This window comes from Phaseolus vulgaris, chromosome 11, assembly GCF_051622355.1.
Source record: "Phaseolus vulgaris cultivar YP4 chromosome 11, ASM5162235v1, whole genome shotgun sequence".
In the NCBI taxonomy this organism is placed as follows: domain Eukaryota; kingdom Viridiplantae; phylum Streptophyta; class Magnoliopsida; order Fabales; family Fabaceae; genus Phaseolus; species Phaseolus vulgaris.
This window is the reverse complement of record NC_143508.1, coordinates 43125269-43144410: the sequence shown is the minus strand read 5'-3', so window position 1 is coordinate 43144410 and position 19142 is coordinate 43125269. Positions and strand designations below refer to the sequence as shown.

General features: G+C 35.6%; 1 pseudogene across 1 annotated transcript; it reads right to left on the bottom strand.

Moving 5' to 3' along the window:
- Positions 1-14320: 14320 nt before the first annotated feature.
- Positions 14321-17768, bottom strand: LOC137827818 (G-type lectin S-receptor-like serine/threonine-protein kinase At4g27290; annotated as a pseudogene). Its single transcript, XR_016517570.1, has 7 exons — positions 16386-17768; positions 16170-16283; positions 15767-15912; positions 15440-15650; positions 15119-15356; positions 14888-15038; positions 14321-14809 (listed from the first exon to the last, which is right to left on the bottom strand). The product of XR_016517570.1 is annotated as a G-type lectin S-receptor-like serine/threonine-protein kinase At4g27290 (transcript).
- Positions 17769-19142: the final 1374 nt, after the last annotated feature.

The following is a 19142-nucleotide window of genomic DNA, read 5'->3' as shown; positions in this document are numbered from 1 at the left end:
GAAAGCATTAAATTTGCATGAAAAAAAAAAAAAACTTACACTTTGAAGATCACGTATAGTTTTTTCATTAATAGTTAAATTATCGATCTAAGATCGAGAAAAAAAATTAAATTGTCAAATTTAATATATAATTATCTAAATTTGTATTAATTTAAATAGATTTAAATAAATTTATCTCAAACTTTAAAGTATATTTTTTTATATTAAATTCAATCCATTTAATTGGATTTGAAATAGATATAAATTGAATAATTTTTTGAATTTAAAAAAATTTAAAATTAAAGTGTGTTTAAGTCATTTTAAGTTATGAAATATTGGGTCGAGTCAAAATCATGTAAGTTAGCATCGAATTGGACTCATGCAAGGTCAGGCTAGGTTGGACTAAAGTCATGTAAGGTTGGGTCGAATCATTAAAAAACAAGTTGGAATAGGCAACACCAAAATCAAGCTAGGTTATGTCAAGGTAAGTCAGGTTAAGTGTACATGGGATCGAGTTGGGTGAGCCTCATGTTAGGACGAATCGAATCGAGTCGACCTATGTCATGTTTAAGTCAAGTCCACCTGGGCCAAGGTCGAGTCCAACTAACCAAGACCTAGCTCAAGTTGAATCAATCCTAACCCAAGTTCTAACCCAATTCAAGATTAGTTAAATGAAGCCTAGTTCGAGTCGAGTCGGCATGAGGCAGGTCGAGCTGAGTCAACATGAGTTAAAGTTGAGTTGAGTCATGTTGCGCCAAGTCAAGCAAAGTTTGTGTAGGTCAACCTCAAGCCGAGATGCCCTGGACCCACGTTCAGTCAAGTTGAGCTAGGCCTAGGTCAAGCTGAGTCCAATGGGATCCAAATTGGGTCAGACTAAACTTCAACTAAGACGGACTAGACTAGGTTGGGGCAAGTATAGTTAGACCCATATCACGTTAGGTCCAACAAAGTTTCCAACAATTTAAATTCTTCTTTTATCTTTAAACTTTAAATTTCTCCTTTAAATTCTTGTCATTTACAATTCCGCCTTTTGATTCACACTTTAAATTCTGCTTTTGAATTATTTTATGTCAATTTTTTTCCTTACCTCTTTTGTTTGAGTCTTATGTTCTTAGTGTTCTAGGAGTCGTAAATCCATTTTACTTATTTTGATTTTAATTGTGAAGAACTAAAAACAAAGTAGAAGTTGTTTGAGTAGTGTTTGATTTAATTTCAAATATAGAATGCAAATGTTCATATGAATTGAATCCCAACCCATTATCTTTTTTAAAAATTGAAAAGTGAATTCAAATATGCATGAAGAAAAAAAGAATATGGAAACTAGCTCGAGGCGAGTTGGACCCAACCCAAGTAGATTCGAGTCAAACGAAGTTCCAGTTGTGCCGAGTTAGGTCGGGCTTAGTTTGAGCAGAGTTAGATCTAACCTAGATTGAGATGTATCGATCCAGGCCTAAGTCAAGCTAAGTTTAGATAGGCCAACGTTTAATTGAGTTAGACTAGGCCAATTCATTCCAAGTTTGATCAAGACCAAGTCGGGCAGGGCAAATTAATTTGAGTCAACCTCAGACATAGTTTGAGTTGAGTTAGTTTAGGCTAAAGTCAAGTCGAGTTGGTCCAAGCCTAGATCAAGTCGAGTTTCCCAAGTCCAAGTCTAACCATGATCAGGTAGGACTGAGATGGACTGAGTCATATTAAATTGAGTTTAGGGTTTAGGACCGAGATATCTGTTGGGTTTAATAGTGCCAAAGTTCAAGAGGGGGGGTGAATTGACCTTTTAAAACTTTCTCGCAGAAACAATGTTTAATCCAGTTTTACAGAAAATAAATCGATTTATGTGAAAATGAACAGATTTATTTCAGCACTGTTTTTCTGTTTGAAACGCTTTTAATACAGCAAGGTTAATCACAAGATTATGCAGTGAGAGTTTCCAGATGCACACACACAGATATCAGATTTGGAAAACAGTGAAACACAAAACAGCAAGCTTTAATTTCAAGCAAGTGATTAAGATTCAATTGATAGCATGCTAGTTAATTGAGTGACCTGTGCAAACAACCTGTTCCAATGGCTTTTAACAGACTATGAGTGTTCTTCTTGATGTCAAGCAATTTTCTAGAAATGAATTACAGAACAGCAAGCTTCAACTTTAAGCAATTGTTTAAGGTTCAATTAATAGCATTGACAGTTTCTTGAGCAGCCTATCACAGTCAATCTGTTCCAATGGCTTTTAGCAGATTTTATATGTTCTTATCAGATTAAAACAACTTTTTCAGAAATCAAGAACAGTATGCACAGTGCCCAGAAAGAACAGATTTATTTTCAATTGAACAGATTTATTTCTTTGCTGTTTTATCAATTATGCAGAAACGAAATTGCAGAGAGTGAGAGAGAATGAACACAAGCAATTATACTGGTTCACTCAACCTGAGCTACATCCAGTCTTCACCAACAACAGGTGGAAATCACTAACACACAGTACAACCAAGTACAATTCCCACTGTTCTTGAAACCTACAAGAACTTAGGTACTCTTGCTGAAAAAACCTATTTCAGCATACACACACACCCACTCTTCAAGAACACCTATCAAGAAGAGTGTTCAACCAAACTATTACAAGAAAGAGATGTGAAACGACTACACCTGATTGAGGACACACAGATCTGCCTTAAACCAGTAGGCAAGATTGCTAGAACAGTAGCTGCACCTCACACCAAACTTTTGGAACCAAACCAAGAACAAGCACTTTGTGATTTTTGAAATCTTTGAAGAACAAATGCTAATCCTTTGAAAACACTTAACTCTCTGCTGTCAAAACTTGTTTTTTTTGCAAATGTATGAACTGTTTGAATGGTTATTAAACTCAGAAACAAGTTTGCATTTTATAGAAAGCCAGCTTATAACAGAATTTTGAAAAACAGTTAAAGCTGTTATAAAATGAACAGATTCAAAATAAAATGAACAGATTTATTTTCAAAAGCAGTTAGAGAATTTGTTAAGTGAGGAGACTTAGTCAACCATTCTGGTGCTGAGATAAAACTGAAAAACGTTTAAGCATGACATGGCACCAGAGGCAAAAAGAATCTATTCATTTACAGATGAACAGATTTATTTTTCAAAACGATAACAGAGAAAGTTTAACTATTTGAAACTCAGTCGTTTTGAAAAGAAGAAGACTTAGTCAAAATACCTGATGCACAAAATCTAATTTTTACAAGACTTAGCCAAGGCATCAGTGTAAAAAATGAATCTGTTTATTTTGAAAAGAACAGATTTATTTTTATGCAGTAAACGTGTTTTTTGTGTAAAACATGTGAAAAACAGTTTAAGAAAACTTATGCTTATTCTTATCACATGGCCAGTGGTTATGAGGTGAGTTACTCAGCAAAAAGCCCACTCTTAGACAACCTCTAAGCACTAACTAAGACATACTTAAAGCAAAGCAAAAATACATGAAATGTACATAAAAATCTTCATCAAACACAACATATAGGTCTTCATCAAACACAATCTTGAAGGGGCAGCAACCATCTTCAACAATCTCCCCCTGTTTGATGGAGACAAATCCCCATAGCTAACCTCATAGCTTTGTTTGCTTTAAGCACCTGCACTACACCAGATTTTAAACCAGAATTGCACCTGCACTGCACCAGATTTTAAACCAGAAAAAAACAGCAGTATTGCATAGCATAAGACATGGTTTTAAGGTGCCAAATTAACTCCCTGTTTAAGCTAGCTTCACCTAGCATGGTGAGCTATTTTTCTCCCCCTTTGGATTCATCAAACAGCATATAAGCATAGGGAATAAAGGGATATAAAGCAGAAACCATAATCAAAATAGTTCAGAAACAGAAAACCAAATTGTTCAACATTACAGAAACTTGAAAACTGATAACGAAAGCATTAAAAGCAGAAAACTACTGATCCTTGTAGTAAAGCTCTGCAAGTTGTGCCTGAACTCCTTCAATCTGATTATCAAGGTGTTGGAACCTTGCATGAGTAGTCTCAAAGTGTGCCCTTTGTTCTGCAGACATGACATCAAGACGATACAACACTTGCCTCTCAAACATAGACATTGGTTCTCCACGGTATTCTGGACTTTGATAGGCAACTATGGCATTTGCAGCAACTTCCTCATGTTCAGATTGGGCAGCAGGTGAGTCATCATCCATAGGAATAGCTTCATCCTCATCCTCATGTTCTGCTTGAGTGTCCTTCTCCTTGAGAACCACCCACTTGTTTTCAATTTTGTGAAAACCCATTTTGGTGAGAGTTGAAGTATCAATCTCACTTACAGCTTTGATAGGATCATTTCTCTCATTTGTAACATCAACACCAAAGTAATCAATTAATTTGGAAACAAGAATAGCATAGGGAAATCTGTAATCAGCCAACCTTTTTGACTTGACCATGTGTTCATTGACAATGAACACCCAGTTTACCTTAATCTGGTTCATGATGCAATATAGGAGAATGAGATCCTCTTCATGTAAGACAGCATGGTTTGTCCCTCTTGGAATCAGTTGCCATGCTATGATGTATGCAACTAGACGTGGAGTGAGGTTCAAATGCCCTGCATGGAACCTGTTTATACTCTCTGTAGGATTCCTCATGCAACTCTTGTAATATTGCAGCTTGTTGAATTCTGAAATTCCATTGGTATTTCCCTTTCCTACTTTCAATCCAGCATATTTTATTCCAGCCACAGAATTCCACACCTCACTTGTGATCTTCATCTTAATTCCTTTCACATGAGAGACAACATTCTTCCCATCCAATGTGAGGTTAGTATAAAACACCTTAACCAAGTCAGGATAAACATTACCCGTTAATTCCAGCATCTTTTTCAGTTTCTGGTGCTTCAACACAGCCCTTGTTTCTACCAATTTTTCAGATTTCAGCCAGTTGAAATCCAGCACCTTGGGTATGTTGATCTGCTTCCTGCTTATTTCATGAATGTAGGCATTGATGCCTTCTTCATTTCCAGCAAACCATCCTTCTAATACTCCTTGAGAGGTGGTTTGCTTTCCCTTGCTTTTCTGTTTTTGTCTTGATGACGAAACCATGTTTGAACCTGAATTCTTTTCTTGGTTTCAAATGGTGAGAATAGAAAGAGAATGGCCAATGTGGGTAGCAAGTATTCACACAGATTTATAGCAAAATAAATGGATTGATATGGCAGTTATGAGTGGATATGCATGAAGATATTATGCTCTGAATTTGTGCAGAGAATCTTTGAAAATATGCACCAAATATTTAGGGTCACGATGCATACACTCAAATTCTTATTGAGCACCCAAACCATCAAATCGGTTACATAACCATGACCAAAACCGTCAAAGGTACAGAGGTTAATGCCCACTAAGTCAGTCAAGCAGTCAAAGATCAAAATTTCTCTTTCCTAGTCATCAATGCATATCAGTGCAGAAAATAAACACATTCAATTGCGAATAAACAGATTTAATTTTTCACTGCTAGGTACAATTTACATTTATAATACCCAATTCATTAAGCAGAAAATTAAACCTATCTTTGGCTAATGGTTTTGTGAACAAATCAGCAAGTTGTAAATCAGTACCAATGAACTTAATATCACATGTTCCATTAGATATGTGTTCCCTTAGAAAATGATGCCTAATTTCAATGTGTTTGGTTCTTGAATGCTTGACAGGATTTTTGGTTAAGTTGATTGCACTTGTATTATCACACAGCAGAGGTATATGGTTAAGTAAGATACCACAATCATTCAATTGTTGTCTTAGCCATATAGTTTGAGCACAGCAACTCCCTGCTGCAATGTATTCTGCTTCAGCAGTGGAAAGAGCTACACAAGCCTGCTTTTTGCATTGCCATGAGATCAAGCTTGATCCAAGCAAATGACAGGTTCCACTTGTGCTCTTCCTATCAATTTTGCAACCTGCAAAATCTGAATCAGAATATCCAGTTAAGCTTAATGAAATATTACCTGGATACCACAAGCCAACTTCTTTAGTTCCTTGCAGATACTTCAAAATCCTTTTGACAGCATTGTAGTGTGATTCTTTAGGAGCAGATTGAAACCTTGCACACATGCACACTGCAAACATTATATCTGGCCTGCTGGCAGTGAGATACAGTAGTGATCCTATGAGTCCTCTGTATTTGGTTTCATCAACAGAAATTTCAGCTTCATCATGATCCAAATGACAGCTTGTTGAGAAAGGTGTGCTGATTGGTTTACACTTGTCCATTTCAAATTTCTTCAGCAAATCCTTGCAATACTTTGCTTGACTCAAGAAAATGCCATCCTTGAATTGTTTGACCTGCAAGCCTAGAAAATAGTTCAACTCACCCATCATTGACATTTCAAACTCACTCTTCATGAATTTCACGAAAGCTTCATTCAAATTCTTGGGTTCAACTTGAGATACAAATGCCATTGCTTCACAGAAATTGTTCAAGGATTTTCTAGTTGACACTCCTTTCTCAATGTTCCCAATGACATTATCAAGGGTTAAGTCTCTTGGGGTTTTCCACTCTTTTGGCAAACCTGCAGCTGCAGTAGATTCTTGTATAGCATGTGTATCAGCAGTATCAAAATGAATCGATTCATTTTGATTTAAAACAGATTTAAATTCATTACTGTCAAGGTCATCAGCAGTTTTAGATAGGCTATGATCAGTTTCATCAAAAACAACATGCATTGATTCTTCTACTATGAGCAACCTTTTATTGAAGACTCTATATGCATGACCATTCAAAGCATAACCAATGTGCACACCTTCATCAGATTTAGCATCAAACTTACCAAGATTTTCTTTACCATTATTCAATACAAAACATTTACACCCAAATACTCTAAGGTGACTTACACTAGGTTTTCTGCCCTTATACAATTCATATGGGGTTTTCTTAAGAATTGGTCTTATTAAGGTCCTATTTAAGACATAACCTGCAGTATAAACAGCATCAGCCCAAAAATACTTAGGAAGCTTAGATTCATTTAACATAGTTCTAGCAAGTTCCTCTACCCAAAATCCTCCCTCGGTTATTATCACCATAGGTCACATGTCCTTCTGCTTTGAGCTTTAAGCTGGTGAACTTAGTAAGATCTCCAGTCATATGCTTGGAACAGCCACTGTCCAAGTACCACTGGTTTTTCTTGCTTCCAATCTGCAAAACAGAATAAAAAATATACAAATGGTACCCTTTTCAGTATAGGGTCCAGCACAGATTAAAACCTTCTCTTTGGTAGCCATTTTGTTAAGTTCTTAGGAACAAGATGCTTTCTAGCAATGCAAGACCTAGATGTATGACCAGATTTCATGCAGTAAAAACAGGTTACATGAGATGCCTTTTTGCCACTGTTAAAAGCTGAAAAAACTGATTTTGCTGGAACAAAAAAACTTGAAAGCTTTTTGACATTGGTTGTATTTCCAGGGATATAACCAAGTCCATTCTTATTGAAAACAGCATTCTGTGATCCAAGGAGAGACTCAAGGTTTTCTCTTCCCTTGGTGAAATTGGAAAGGGTTTTCAGCAAATATTCCACTTGTTTTTCCAATCTTTTGCAATTTTCACAGTTTTTAATAGAGGCATGCAAGCAAGTCAGTTCAAGGCTGACCAAATCTGTTTTGGCCTTATGCAATTCTTCCTCAAGTGTTTTTACTTTAGGTGCAAGCACATTATTTACCTTTTGCACCTTATTGCATATTACAGCTAGCCTATTGGCTTCATCATGTGTTTCCTTGAATGCAGCAAGCAAATCATCATAGTTATCAGAATCAGCAGAAAAATTACTTACTGATTCAGAGCTTGACTCCTCATCCTTCATCATGAAGCACAAATTATTCTCCTCATCTTCTGTTGAAGAGCTGCTGGTTGAGAATACTTCATTTTCCTCCCATGAGATGTAGGCTCTTCTTCCTTTGTTCCTTTCAAATTTCTTGCTGGCAGATTTGTCCTTAGTTTGATTGTCTGGACAATCTGTTTTGATATGCCCTGTTTTGCCACATCCAAAGCAAGTATATTTAGAGGAATTTAAATCATTGGGTTTAGGATACCTTCTTTTCTGCTGGTTCCTATTTTTGCTTTTCTTCCTCAGGAATTTGCTGAATCTTTTTGTAAGAAGGCTGATTGTATCATCATCTTCAGCATCTTCTTTTTCTTCCTTGATCTCATCCAATTCAGTTGCTTTCAATGCAAGACCTTTGGGTTTTCTCTCTGTTGTTTCCTGCTCTTTAAGTCTTTTTAAGCTCTAGCTCATGCTCCATCAGCTTTCCAAACAGTGCAGCAGTTCCCAACTTTGACAGATCACGGCTTTCAGAGATAGCTGTCACCTTTGGTTGCCAGCTTCTGTCGAGGCACTTCAATATCTTTATGTTGAGTTCCTCTCTGTCAAATTCTTTTCCCAAGCCAGTGAGGTGATTCACAATATGGGTGAATCTTTTCTGCACATCAGCAATGCTCTCCTCGGGTTGCATTCTGAACAACTCATATTCTTGGATGAGTGCATGTTTCCTTGACCTTTTCACATCTTCAGTACCCTCATGAGTCACTTCTAAGACTTCCCACATCTCCTTAGCTGACTTACATTGGGATATCCTGAAGAACTCATCCATTGTCAATGCAGAGGTTATGATGTTCTTGGCCACAAGATCATGTTGAGCCTTCCTCCTTTCGGTCTCATTCCATTCTGATCTTGGCTTTTCCACTTGTTCATCCTTGACAACCTGCATTGGCACATAAGGTCCATTGACCACAGCTTCCCAAATTAATGCATCAATGGATTCCATGAAAATTCTCATTCTAACTTTCCAAAATGCATAATTCATTCCATTAAACATAGGTGGTCTATTAACAGCAGAACCTTCAGCAAAAAGCACATTGAACTCAGACATTATTACAAACAAACTTGATTAAAATACAAGTCCTAGCTCTTGATACCAATTGTTGGGTTTAATAGTGCCAAAGTTCAAGAGGGGGGGTGAATTGACATTTTAAAACTTTCTCGCAGAAACAATGTTTAACCCAGTTTTACAGAAAATAAATCGATTTATGTGAAAATGAACAGATTTATTTCAGCACTGTTTTTCTGTTTGAAACGCTTTTAATACAGCAAGGTTAATCACAAGATTATGCAGTGAGAGTTTCCAGATGCACACACACAGATATCAGATTTGGAAAACAGTGAAACACAAAACAGCAAGCTTTAATTTCAAGCAAGTGATTAAGATTCAATTGATAGCATGCTAGTTAATTGAGTGACCTGTGCAAACAACCTGTTCCAATGGCTTTTAACAGACTATGAGTGTTCTTCTTGATGTCAAGCAATTTTCCAGAAATGAATTACAGAACAGCAAGCTTCAACTTTAAGCAATTGTTTAAAGTTCAATTAATAGCATTGACAGTTTCTTGAGCAGCCTATCACAGTCAATCTGTTCCAATGGCTTTTAGCAGATTTTATATGTTCTTATCAGATTAAAACAACTTTTTCAGAAATCAAGAACAGTATGCACAGTGCCCAGAAAGAACAGATTTATTTTCAATTGAACAGATTTATTTCTTTGCTGTTTTATCAATTATGCAGAAACGAAATTGCAGAGAGTGAGAGAGAATGAACACAAGCAATTATACTGGTTCACTCAACCTGAGCTACATCCAGTCTTCACCAACAACAGGTAGCACCAGTTATTAAGCTCTGGATGTGGAGGTTGTGCTGCAAGTGGTTGTCAAGCAGGTGGAAGGATTACGTTGGGTTTCTGGTGGTTGAAATGCTGGTTAGGGTCTTTGCAGCAGTGCAGCAGAATAATAGAACCAGTATGGGAGCTGGTGTAGGTTTTATTTATGCAGTAGTTTTATTTATGCAGTAGTGGTTACTCTCTTCCTGTTTTGGGGTGTTTCTTTTGGAGATCCTAAAACAAGGTTTGGTGTTGTAAAGGGTTGGGATACCCCTTTTGTATCTCTCTTAATTTAATTTCATTCTTTGCTGATAAAAAAAAAAAACAGGTGGAAATCACTAACACACAGTACAACCAAGTACAATTCCCACTGTTCTTGAAACCTACAAGAACTTAGGTACTCTTGCTGAAAAAACCTATTTCAGCATACACACACACACACTCTTCAAGAACACCTATCAAGAAGAGTGTTCAACCAAACTATTACAAGAAAGAGATGTGAAACGACTACACCTGATTGAGGACACACAGATCTGCCTTAAACCAGTAGGCAAGATTGCTAGAACAGTAGCTGCACCTCACACCAAGCTTTTGGAACCAAACCAAGAACAAGCACTTTGTGATTTTTGAAATCTTTGAAGAACAAATGCTAATCCTTTGAAAACACTTAACTCTCTGCTATCAAAACTTGTTTTTTTTTTGCAAATGTATGAACTGTTTGAATGGTTATTAAACTCAAAAACAAGTTTGCATTTTATAGAAAGCCAGCTTATAACAGAATTTTGAAAAACAGTTAAAGCTGTTATAAAATGAACAGATTGAAAATAAAATGAACAGATTTATTTTCAAAAGCAGTTAGAGAATTTGTTAAGTGAGGAGACTTAGTCAACCATTCTGGTGCTGAGATAAAACTGAAAAACGTTTAAGCATGACATGGCACCAGAGGCAAAAAGAATCTATTCACTTACAGATGAACAGATTTATTTTTCAAAACGAAAACAGAGAAAGTTTAACTATTTGAAACTCAGTCGTTTTGAAAAGAAGAAGACTTAGTCAAAATACCTGATGCACAAAATCTAATTTTTACAAGACTTAGCCAAGGGATCAGTGTAAAAAATGAATCTGTTTATTTTGAAAAGAACAGATTTATTTTTATGCAGTAAACGTGTTTTTTGTGTAAAACATGTGAAAAACAGTTTAAGAAAACTTATGCTTGTTCTTATCACATGGCCAGTGGTTATGAGGTGAGTTACTCAGCAAAAAGCCCACTTTTAGACAACCTCTAAGTACTAACTAAGACATACTTAAAGCAAAGCAAAAATACATGAAATGTACATAAAAATCTTCATCAAACACAACATATAGGTCTTCATCAAACACAATCTTGAAGGGGCAGCAACCATCTTCAACAATATCAAATCTTGGTCATGTCGATTCACTGTCAAGTCAAGTTAAGTCGGTGATAAGTGCCAAATTTTAGTAATATTTTATATAAAAATATACGCACTTGTGAGTATTAATTGCTAAAATAAGTATAAAATAAACCATAATTTATGAATTTATACGTTTTTACATAACTTGTGATTTTAATTTAAATAAGAACGATTTATTCCAAATTTGTGTTAATTTCATAATCTAAGAATGGAGATAATTGGGCAGAAGGAAAATATATAAAGCTAAAAAGAGAAAGTTGGAATGCATCAACACTCACCAAAGCTTCCCAAACATGCAAAAGAGTCATCTCACCACTAGGGGAGCTCGCTCAAGCGAGCTATATGTTGTTTAGTGAGATAGTGCCAGGAACGTTGGACCTTTTTACGTTTTACTCGTCCAAACGAGCCCATTAGCGCCCAAACGAGAAGTCACTTAAGCCTAAGCAAATTAGGTTAAATAGGAAGCTTGGGACACAACCCTAGTGTGCAAGATTGAGAGGAAAACACCATTCAGTGACTTGTAACCCAATTGAGATAATAGAAGGTGTGAGAAACATTAGAGGCGACACCTGTCATGGAGAAACATTTTGAATCTTTTTTTCATGCCATCCTCGCGTGTAATAGTCATCATGAGTGGCTACTTCTACCCTTTGGCATTGAGAGTAATTTGTTCAAATTCTTATGTATTGAGGTGATATTTGAATATAATATTTTGTTCTTGATTGATTATCGGTATTATTGTTTTTCTTCTAATTATTGATCTAGAATCTTAAATTTGACTGGAAAGTATTTTTAGGGTTCTAACCTAATATTAATCAATAATACTTAACATGTTTGAGTGCTAGGAATAGACTTGAAATGCTAATTGCTATCAACTTCTGATTTGAATACTAAGTTATTTTTATAAATATGCGAGGAATCGATATTTAGGAAACATCTTTGATAATTTTATATGCGAGGAATCGATATAAATGAATTTTATATGGGCATCAATATCAATCAAAGAACATAATGTTACCACGCTAATAAAAAATACAAAAGAGGAGAAAGATGAAACCAAATCCCTATTTTTCTAACTTGAAACAACAAATTCTTTGACTTGTTTTCTAATTAATCATCGTCATCACAACAACTTTCAACACTTTTATTATTTTGTTTTATATTAACATATATTTTACTTGATTATTCAATTGTTTCTTGCGGGTTCGATATCCGTCCTTAGGGACACATTATTACTTCTCACAACGCAGTGCACATGCCGTAAAAAGTTATCATTCAGCCAAAACCTACGTTGATCCTAGTCGAGGAAAGCCCACATTCAAGCAAGTTGGGCTAGGTTAGGGTCGAACTGAGTTCAACAACACTAGGTCAAACTGGGCCAAGTCGTGTTGAGTTTGTGTATATCTAGGTTGAGTTAGACTCGTTGGGCTTAAATATTAGCCTACATCAGGTTGGGGTAGTGTTAAGCAGAGTTGGATCTATCCCATGTTTGGTCTACTTAAGTCAGTATGAGCTTAAGTTGAACCGAGTCAGCCATACCCTACATTCAATCAAGTTGGGTTGGATCCAGGTTAGTACGAGTCTGGTTAGGACAAGGACTACTTAAGTCTAGCTGAGACCAAGTCGAACAAAGCGTAGGTTAAGTCGGATTCTTGTCGGGTCAGGCTTTTACGAGGTCAAGACAAACTAGACCAAGTCAAATTGGACTCATATTAGACCAAAACATTAAATCCATATCAAATCGGAACCATGCCAATAAATTGGATTGATCCAATTTATTTAATTTAAATTGAATTGAAAAAATATAAATCAATTAGATCTAATTAAAATAAATATGAATTTTAGACCTAATCTATTTTATTGGATTTAAATTGAATTTTAGACAATTCAATCTACTATCACCCTACGTTTTTGCTATTTAAAACAATTATTTTAACGCTGTTGGGACAAATATAAATGTAAAATAAGCTGCTATTTTACATCATTCGAATTACATTCAATGCAAACTAATGCTTTTTTAAACCTACACTCGGGTTCATTTTCAACCTCATGCCTCTCTATAGTCTTCCCTTGAGAATTCCAAAATATTAATCCACCTCTATTGTTGCGATTGTTATGCTATTGATCTCCATATTCCTTAATTTAAACCAGAGTTTATCATAAAAAAATTCCTTGAGATAAAAAAATTCACTAATGTCAATTGTTTGAATTATTATTAATAGATGTATTTTAAAACTTTTTTTTTAAAAAATTTTATATTAGGTATCATTACGTAACTTGATATCTTGCTGAATTTTAACAATAAAAAAATATTTCAAAACATATTTTTCAATCTTAAATGTTACGGTTCTTTAGTTTTAAATAATTTTATTTCAGAGTAATTTAATTTTTAAAAACTAATTAAATAAGAATAAAATTTAAATTTTTATGCAATTTACTTTTATGCCAGTTTGGTTGACTTCAAAATTTCTTAGACAACCCCAAATTTGGGGTAACCGACCCAAATTACTATAGCGTTGATTTATCCTATACTGATCTTTTTCAAAATTTTGAATATTTCGTTTTCATAATATTTATATATGAAAAGTCTTAACTATTTCTAAATAAATATTCCAAAGACTTTAGCTTATAGTCAAAATTCTTTATCATTTATTTTGATTTGTTTAGTCTATTGAACATTTAATAATTTATTTTAATTGGGTCAGGACGATAAATTATAAAATTTTAAAAAATAAAATATTTTAAATTTACATATAGTTGAGATGATATTAAAATACATATCATAGAGTTAAAGAGAGAAAAATATATTTAAATTACCCTTAACCTCGGTTACTAAACAAAGATGAGATTATTGAACTTACCGAAACAATATATGGTCGATGTGAGACCTCCAACACACCTTCTCAAGTCGATACCCTCCAACTCGTGCGTGAGACTATATATTATGGATAGTCTTATAGCGGTCTGTGACATGATAAACCCAACAAATACTCGCTAGGATAGACTTTAAATGATTTTGATAACATATTAAGAAGTGAACTTTAAGCCTAACTCAATTTTATAAAACCGACTTATAAGATGAGATTTACACTTATGAACTATGAAATATTCTTATATAAAATTCGATATACGATCTCAAACATAATATATATATATATATATATAAATAAATAAAAGTACTTAATTCCGACTTTCAACTCAAATTTAGACTAATCTTCAATAAAAATATGATGGTAAGGGAAGAAGCCTTAATTTGTCAAGGAAGTATGTAGTACATTACTTTAACCATTATATCAACAAAGTATATATATGAAGTTTTGTAGGAAACATAATGCGCTACACTGCTATAAAAAAATAAACTTTAACTTATGGAGACAATTGAGTAAATAAAAAACTGCTCTTACATGACACCAAACCATACTAAAGAATTTCTCTACCTAGCCTGCAGCTGGGTTATAGTTAATTCAGTAGTGGAAATCTTAATTGCATTGCTAGGTGAACATTCGCCACCAGTTTTCATCCTTCCAATAAGAAAACCTGGTTCCTTTTTGGTTGTGGCAAAATATTTTCACTGCTCAACAAAAAAATCACTGATGCCATGTTTGGCCTATTATCTGGATGTAATTGCACACATAGAAGACCAACATGAATGCACCGTAATGCTTCTGATATGGTAAAGGTGTCACCCAAAGAAGTATCAACTAATTGCATAGGAGTCTCCTCTTTCCACAATCTCCAAGCCTACAACATTGAAAATACAGTTAAGGTCCTTCAAATTTGTAATGGGAAAATAAAGCAAACTTATGCTCTTTGTCTTACATGTCCTAATAAATTAAGTCCATGATCTGGAAACAGAATTCCTCCATTTTTCTTCCCACTTACTATCTCTAGTAGTAATACTCCAAAGCTGTATACATCAGATTTGGTAGAGAACAGTCCATTAATGGCATATTCTGGTGCCATGTATCCACTTCATGAAATTGCATAAACTAGTTAGTTTTATGTATACAATTTCAAGACAATTTAAATACAACTTATAACTTTACTTACTATGTTCCAACAACTTGTTTTGTACTTCCTTCTGTTTGATTTCCACCAAACATTCGTGCTATACCAAAATCTGAAATTTTTGGATTCAACTCATTGTCCAACAGGATATTACTTGCTTTCATATCTCTATGAATGATTCTTAATCTAGAATCTTGATGAAGATATAGTAGTCCCCGAGCAATGCCATGTATAATGTTCAACCTCTTTGACCAGTTTAGGAGTCCTCTTTTGGAAGAATCTGCCAAGCTTTCTGGTTGAGTTAGTCCAAACAACAACCAAATGAAGTTCTTTAATCTAAATAAAACTTGCTGATGCACATACCAAAGAGAAAGTAGTCTAAGCTTTTATTAGGCATGTATTCATAGACCAAAACTTTTTCCTCTCCTTGGATGGAACAACCAAGAAGCTTTACAAGATTCCGATGCTGAAGTTTGGCACACAATATAACTTCATTTTTGAATTCTTTCATTCCTTGTCCAGTATTACTACAAAGCCTCTTGGCAGCGATCTCTTGTCCATTTGCGAGTGTTCCCTAAAATGTTAAAACAAAGTTATTCAATAATTGAAACAAAGAACAAAGTAAATGGGTGACTACTTTTCTCCTGTGTATGTTCATGTTAAAGAAAGGTTGCATATTTGGTTATTTACCCTATACACAGGTCCAAAACCACCTTGGCCAAGCATATTTTCACTTGAGAAATCGCTGGTGGCACGAACTATTGTAGCAAAATCAAAGAAAGGAAGCTCTAAGTCTGCTTCACAGTCTTCATTTTTATTTTCTTCTGAGGTTTTCTCTGTTTCCTCCCATGTAAACTAGTTAGTTTAACATCATAAAACATGAGAACAAAAAGTTCTTTCTTATCAAGGAAATTATCGCAATGCAAGTTCATCATATATATGAATGTTCTGATCATCTAAAAGTAAAAATCTATCACATGCTCCTCTATCATCATACTGATATGTAATCAGAAATGTCATACAGTGTAAGCAACAGATTGACTAGTTAAAAGTACTTGCAGTAATAAATGGAGGTCAAGTAATGACAGTTTACCTCTAAGCTTTCTTTTCCGCCAATAACTATATGTGAATATGAAAAAAATCACAAAAGTTAGGAGAATAACTGGAATCAGCACTGCTACCAATTTCTTATAGCCTCTCTTTTCTTCTTCACGGATAGTTAGTCAAAGAAATGAAACAATGATCACAACCAAAACCAATTTGAACGGAGAAAAATCAAGGAAATTCAACAAAGAATTTAAAACAAAACCTGTTTCCGAAGCAGTAATGCGAATATATAGATCTAGCCCCGGGACTGAAGCCACCCTTAAATCAACCAAAGCTTCAGTCCAAAAGATACAACCACTACCATCTCTGATATCTAAGCTTGCATATGCAATGCAAGAACAATTTTGCAAGCATTTAGCCTTGCAATTCTCAAGTGTCAAATTTGGATCAATCCAAGACCTTGTAGTATCTGGCAATTTCAACCCACTAAATTTTTGAAAACCTCTGTCTTTTGCTCCACAGCTCCACGGTTCACTAATCACACATGCTTGACTCGAATCCAATGCCTCATAATTTTGAACTGATTTTGGTTTGAATCCCATTAAACACTCGCATTGCAATGGTTCATCCCCAACACAATTGCCATAGGGACCACAAACATTGTAGTTGTCACATTTGTCTCTAGGAACCACTGAATAAGGACTCCAAGTTTGGTTCTCATTAATCCAATTATAGCGTTGTCGAGAATAAAGGGATTGGTTCAAAACAACCCTTGTAATAAATGAATTGCTGACAAACTTGTATGTATAATACACTTCATCTTGACTGGAGTTAAATTCTAAGTTGTAACGGGGAGTGTATTTGCCACTGAATCTAACACCATTCCAAGGGCCACTTCTATAATACTCACTAGAACCTTTCCACATGACCAGTTCACGAGTGTTACCAGGCTCCATACCCCAACTGAAGTTCCCTGGAGAAGGGTCATCCCAGTTCTTCCACGCGGTTAATCTCCAGCTAAGACCCTTCTTAAGGTTCCATCCAATCTTCATACCTGGAAGAAAAGTATCACAAGGATAGTCAAAGCTTTCCCACAAGAAGTTTAGTGGATTTGAATCTTTCTCATCTCTTAGTACCAAGTTCCCCGAGTCCAAAAGCTGAACAAATAGACTCTGTGCTTTTGTTTCTTCTGTCGTGTCTGCTGACCAAACAAGAGTGTTGTTCTTGCTGAGGATCACAAGTTTTCCTTGTGTGCTTATACTCAACTTGCTGGAGTTATCCTTAACTGGGTTTTCACGGTTGGCAACCCAAACAACGGTTCTAACTGGGATACTTTTGTACCATATTCCAAGGTAGCGATTTGTAGTTGTGTTATTGTTGCTTGGACTGAAGAAACCCATTTCAAAAGTTCCATCTTTAGACACCAAGGTTGTGCCATCAGGAAGGGACTGCGACCCGTTAAAGGTATCAGTTGCAGACGAAATTGAAGGGAACTGCATGATTAGCTCGGCAAAAAGAAACAGAAAAGTGTAACAGACCATGGCTTTGGTAAATTATTGCTACAGAGTTAATTGCATATTTTGTGGCTACGACATGAAGGTGTTTCAATATCAACGAGGTTAAATGTGTGTGGTGTGATGTGACTGACTTGACTTAATATGCATTGCGACGACCTATAAACAATTTAGAAGAATAGTCGTAAGCTTTTTTGAAGAGGAATATCTGTCTTTGTTCTATCACTTAATATATTAATTTTAGCTTTCTTTCACCTCTCATAAAGCACGGTAATTTTGCGAAGGATTTGGGTATTTGATATTTAAGACAAACCGTTAACTAATAACTCGTGCTCTAATCAATTTAGGGCACATCAATGAGGTATAGATTAAGGAAGTTGTTTTTCATAAAAAGAGTTTTTCATCAAGCCTTGATATCTTTAATTTTAGTTTTCTTAAGAAATGGGAGTTTAACACGAACTCCATAACCCTGAACTTAGGGGTTGGCATGGATTAGATTTTTAAAATATAATCTAGATAAAATCCAAATCCAATAAAATAGTTCTTATCCATTTTAACTAGATTGAATTTATTTGGATTTTTTAAATCCATTTAAAATTTATTAAATTTAGATTAAATCAACTTTTTCAATTATATTAAATTCATCTCGATCTAGACACGGAATGACTTGGTTCGACCTGTGCCCATGCCGACTCAATCAAGACTTGGATCAACTTGGCTAGACCTAGATCCGGATTGACTCGACTAGACCTGGACTAGGACTGACCCGACTAGTCTTGGACTCGGGTCGACTCAGTTCAACCTGAATCTGGCTCGACTTGGCTCGACCTGGGCCTAGACGTCTTTGGAGTGATCTCGCCTGGGCGAGATTGGGCTCGTTTGGACGAGATCTTCTAGGAGTTTATGGCTTGGACGAGTGTTGGAGCCTTTCAACTTTTCCTTTTATCTTTGTTTATTCTCCTTTTGCCCTTTCATCTCTATCCCTCTATAGAATCTTGAAATTAACACAAGTTTGAGAATAAATCGTTCTTATTCAAATTATAATCACAAAATATGTAAAAAACTTTAAATTCATAAATTAGAAATTATATTGTAGTTATTTTATCAATTAATATTCATAAGTGTCTGTATTTTAATATGAAATATTACTGAAATATGACACTTATCACCGACTCGACCTAGGCCCCAACCAACTCGGCTCGATCTAGGCCCAGGCCGACTCGGCTCGACATGGGCCAGGCTGGCAGGAGTTGCCATAGCCCCATGCCCACTTAGCTTGACATGGTTCGGGCTGTCTCGGGTCGATCTGGACCCGGGTTGACTCGGCTTGACATGGACCCAGACCGGCTAGACTCGACATGGGTCTGGGTTGACTCGGGTCAGTATGGGCTCAGGCCTGGGCCAACTCGGTTCAACATGGGCCATCGTCGACTCGGCTCGACCTTTGACTGGGTTGATTCGGTTCTACCTGGACCTTAGCTAACTCTGCTTTGTCTCGACTTGGA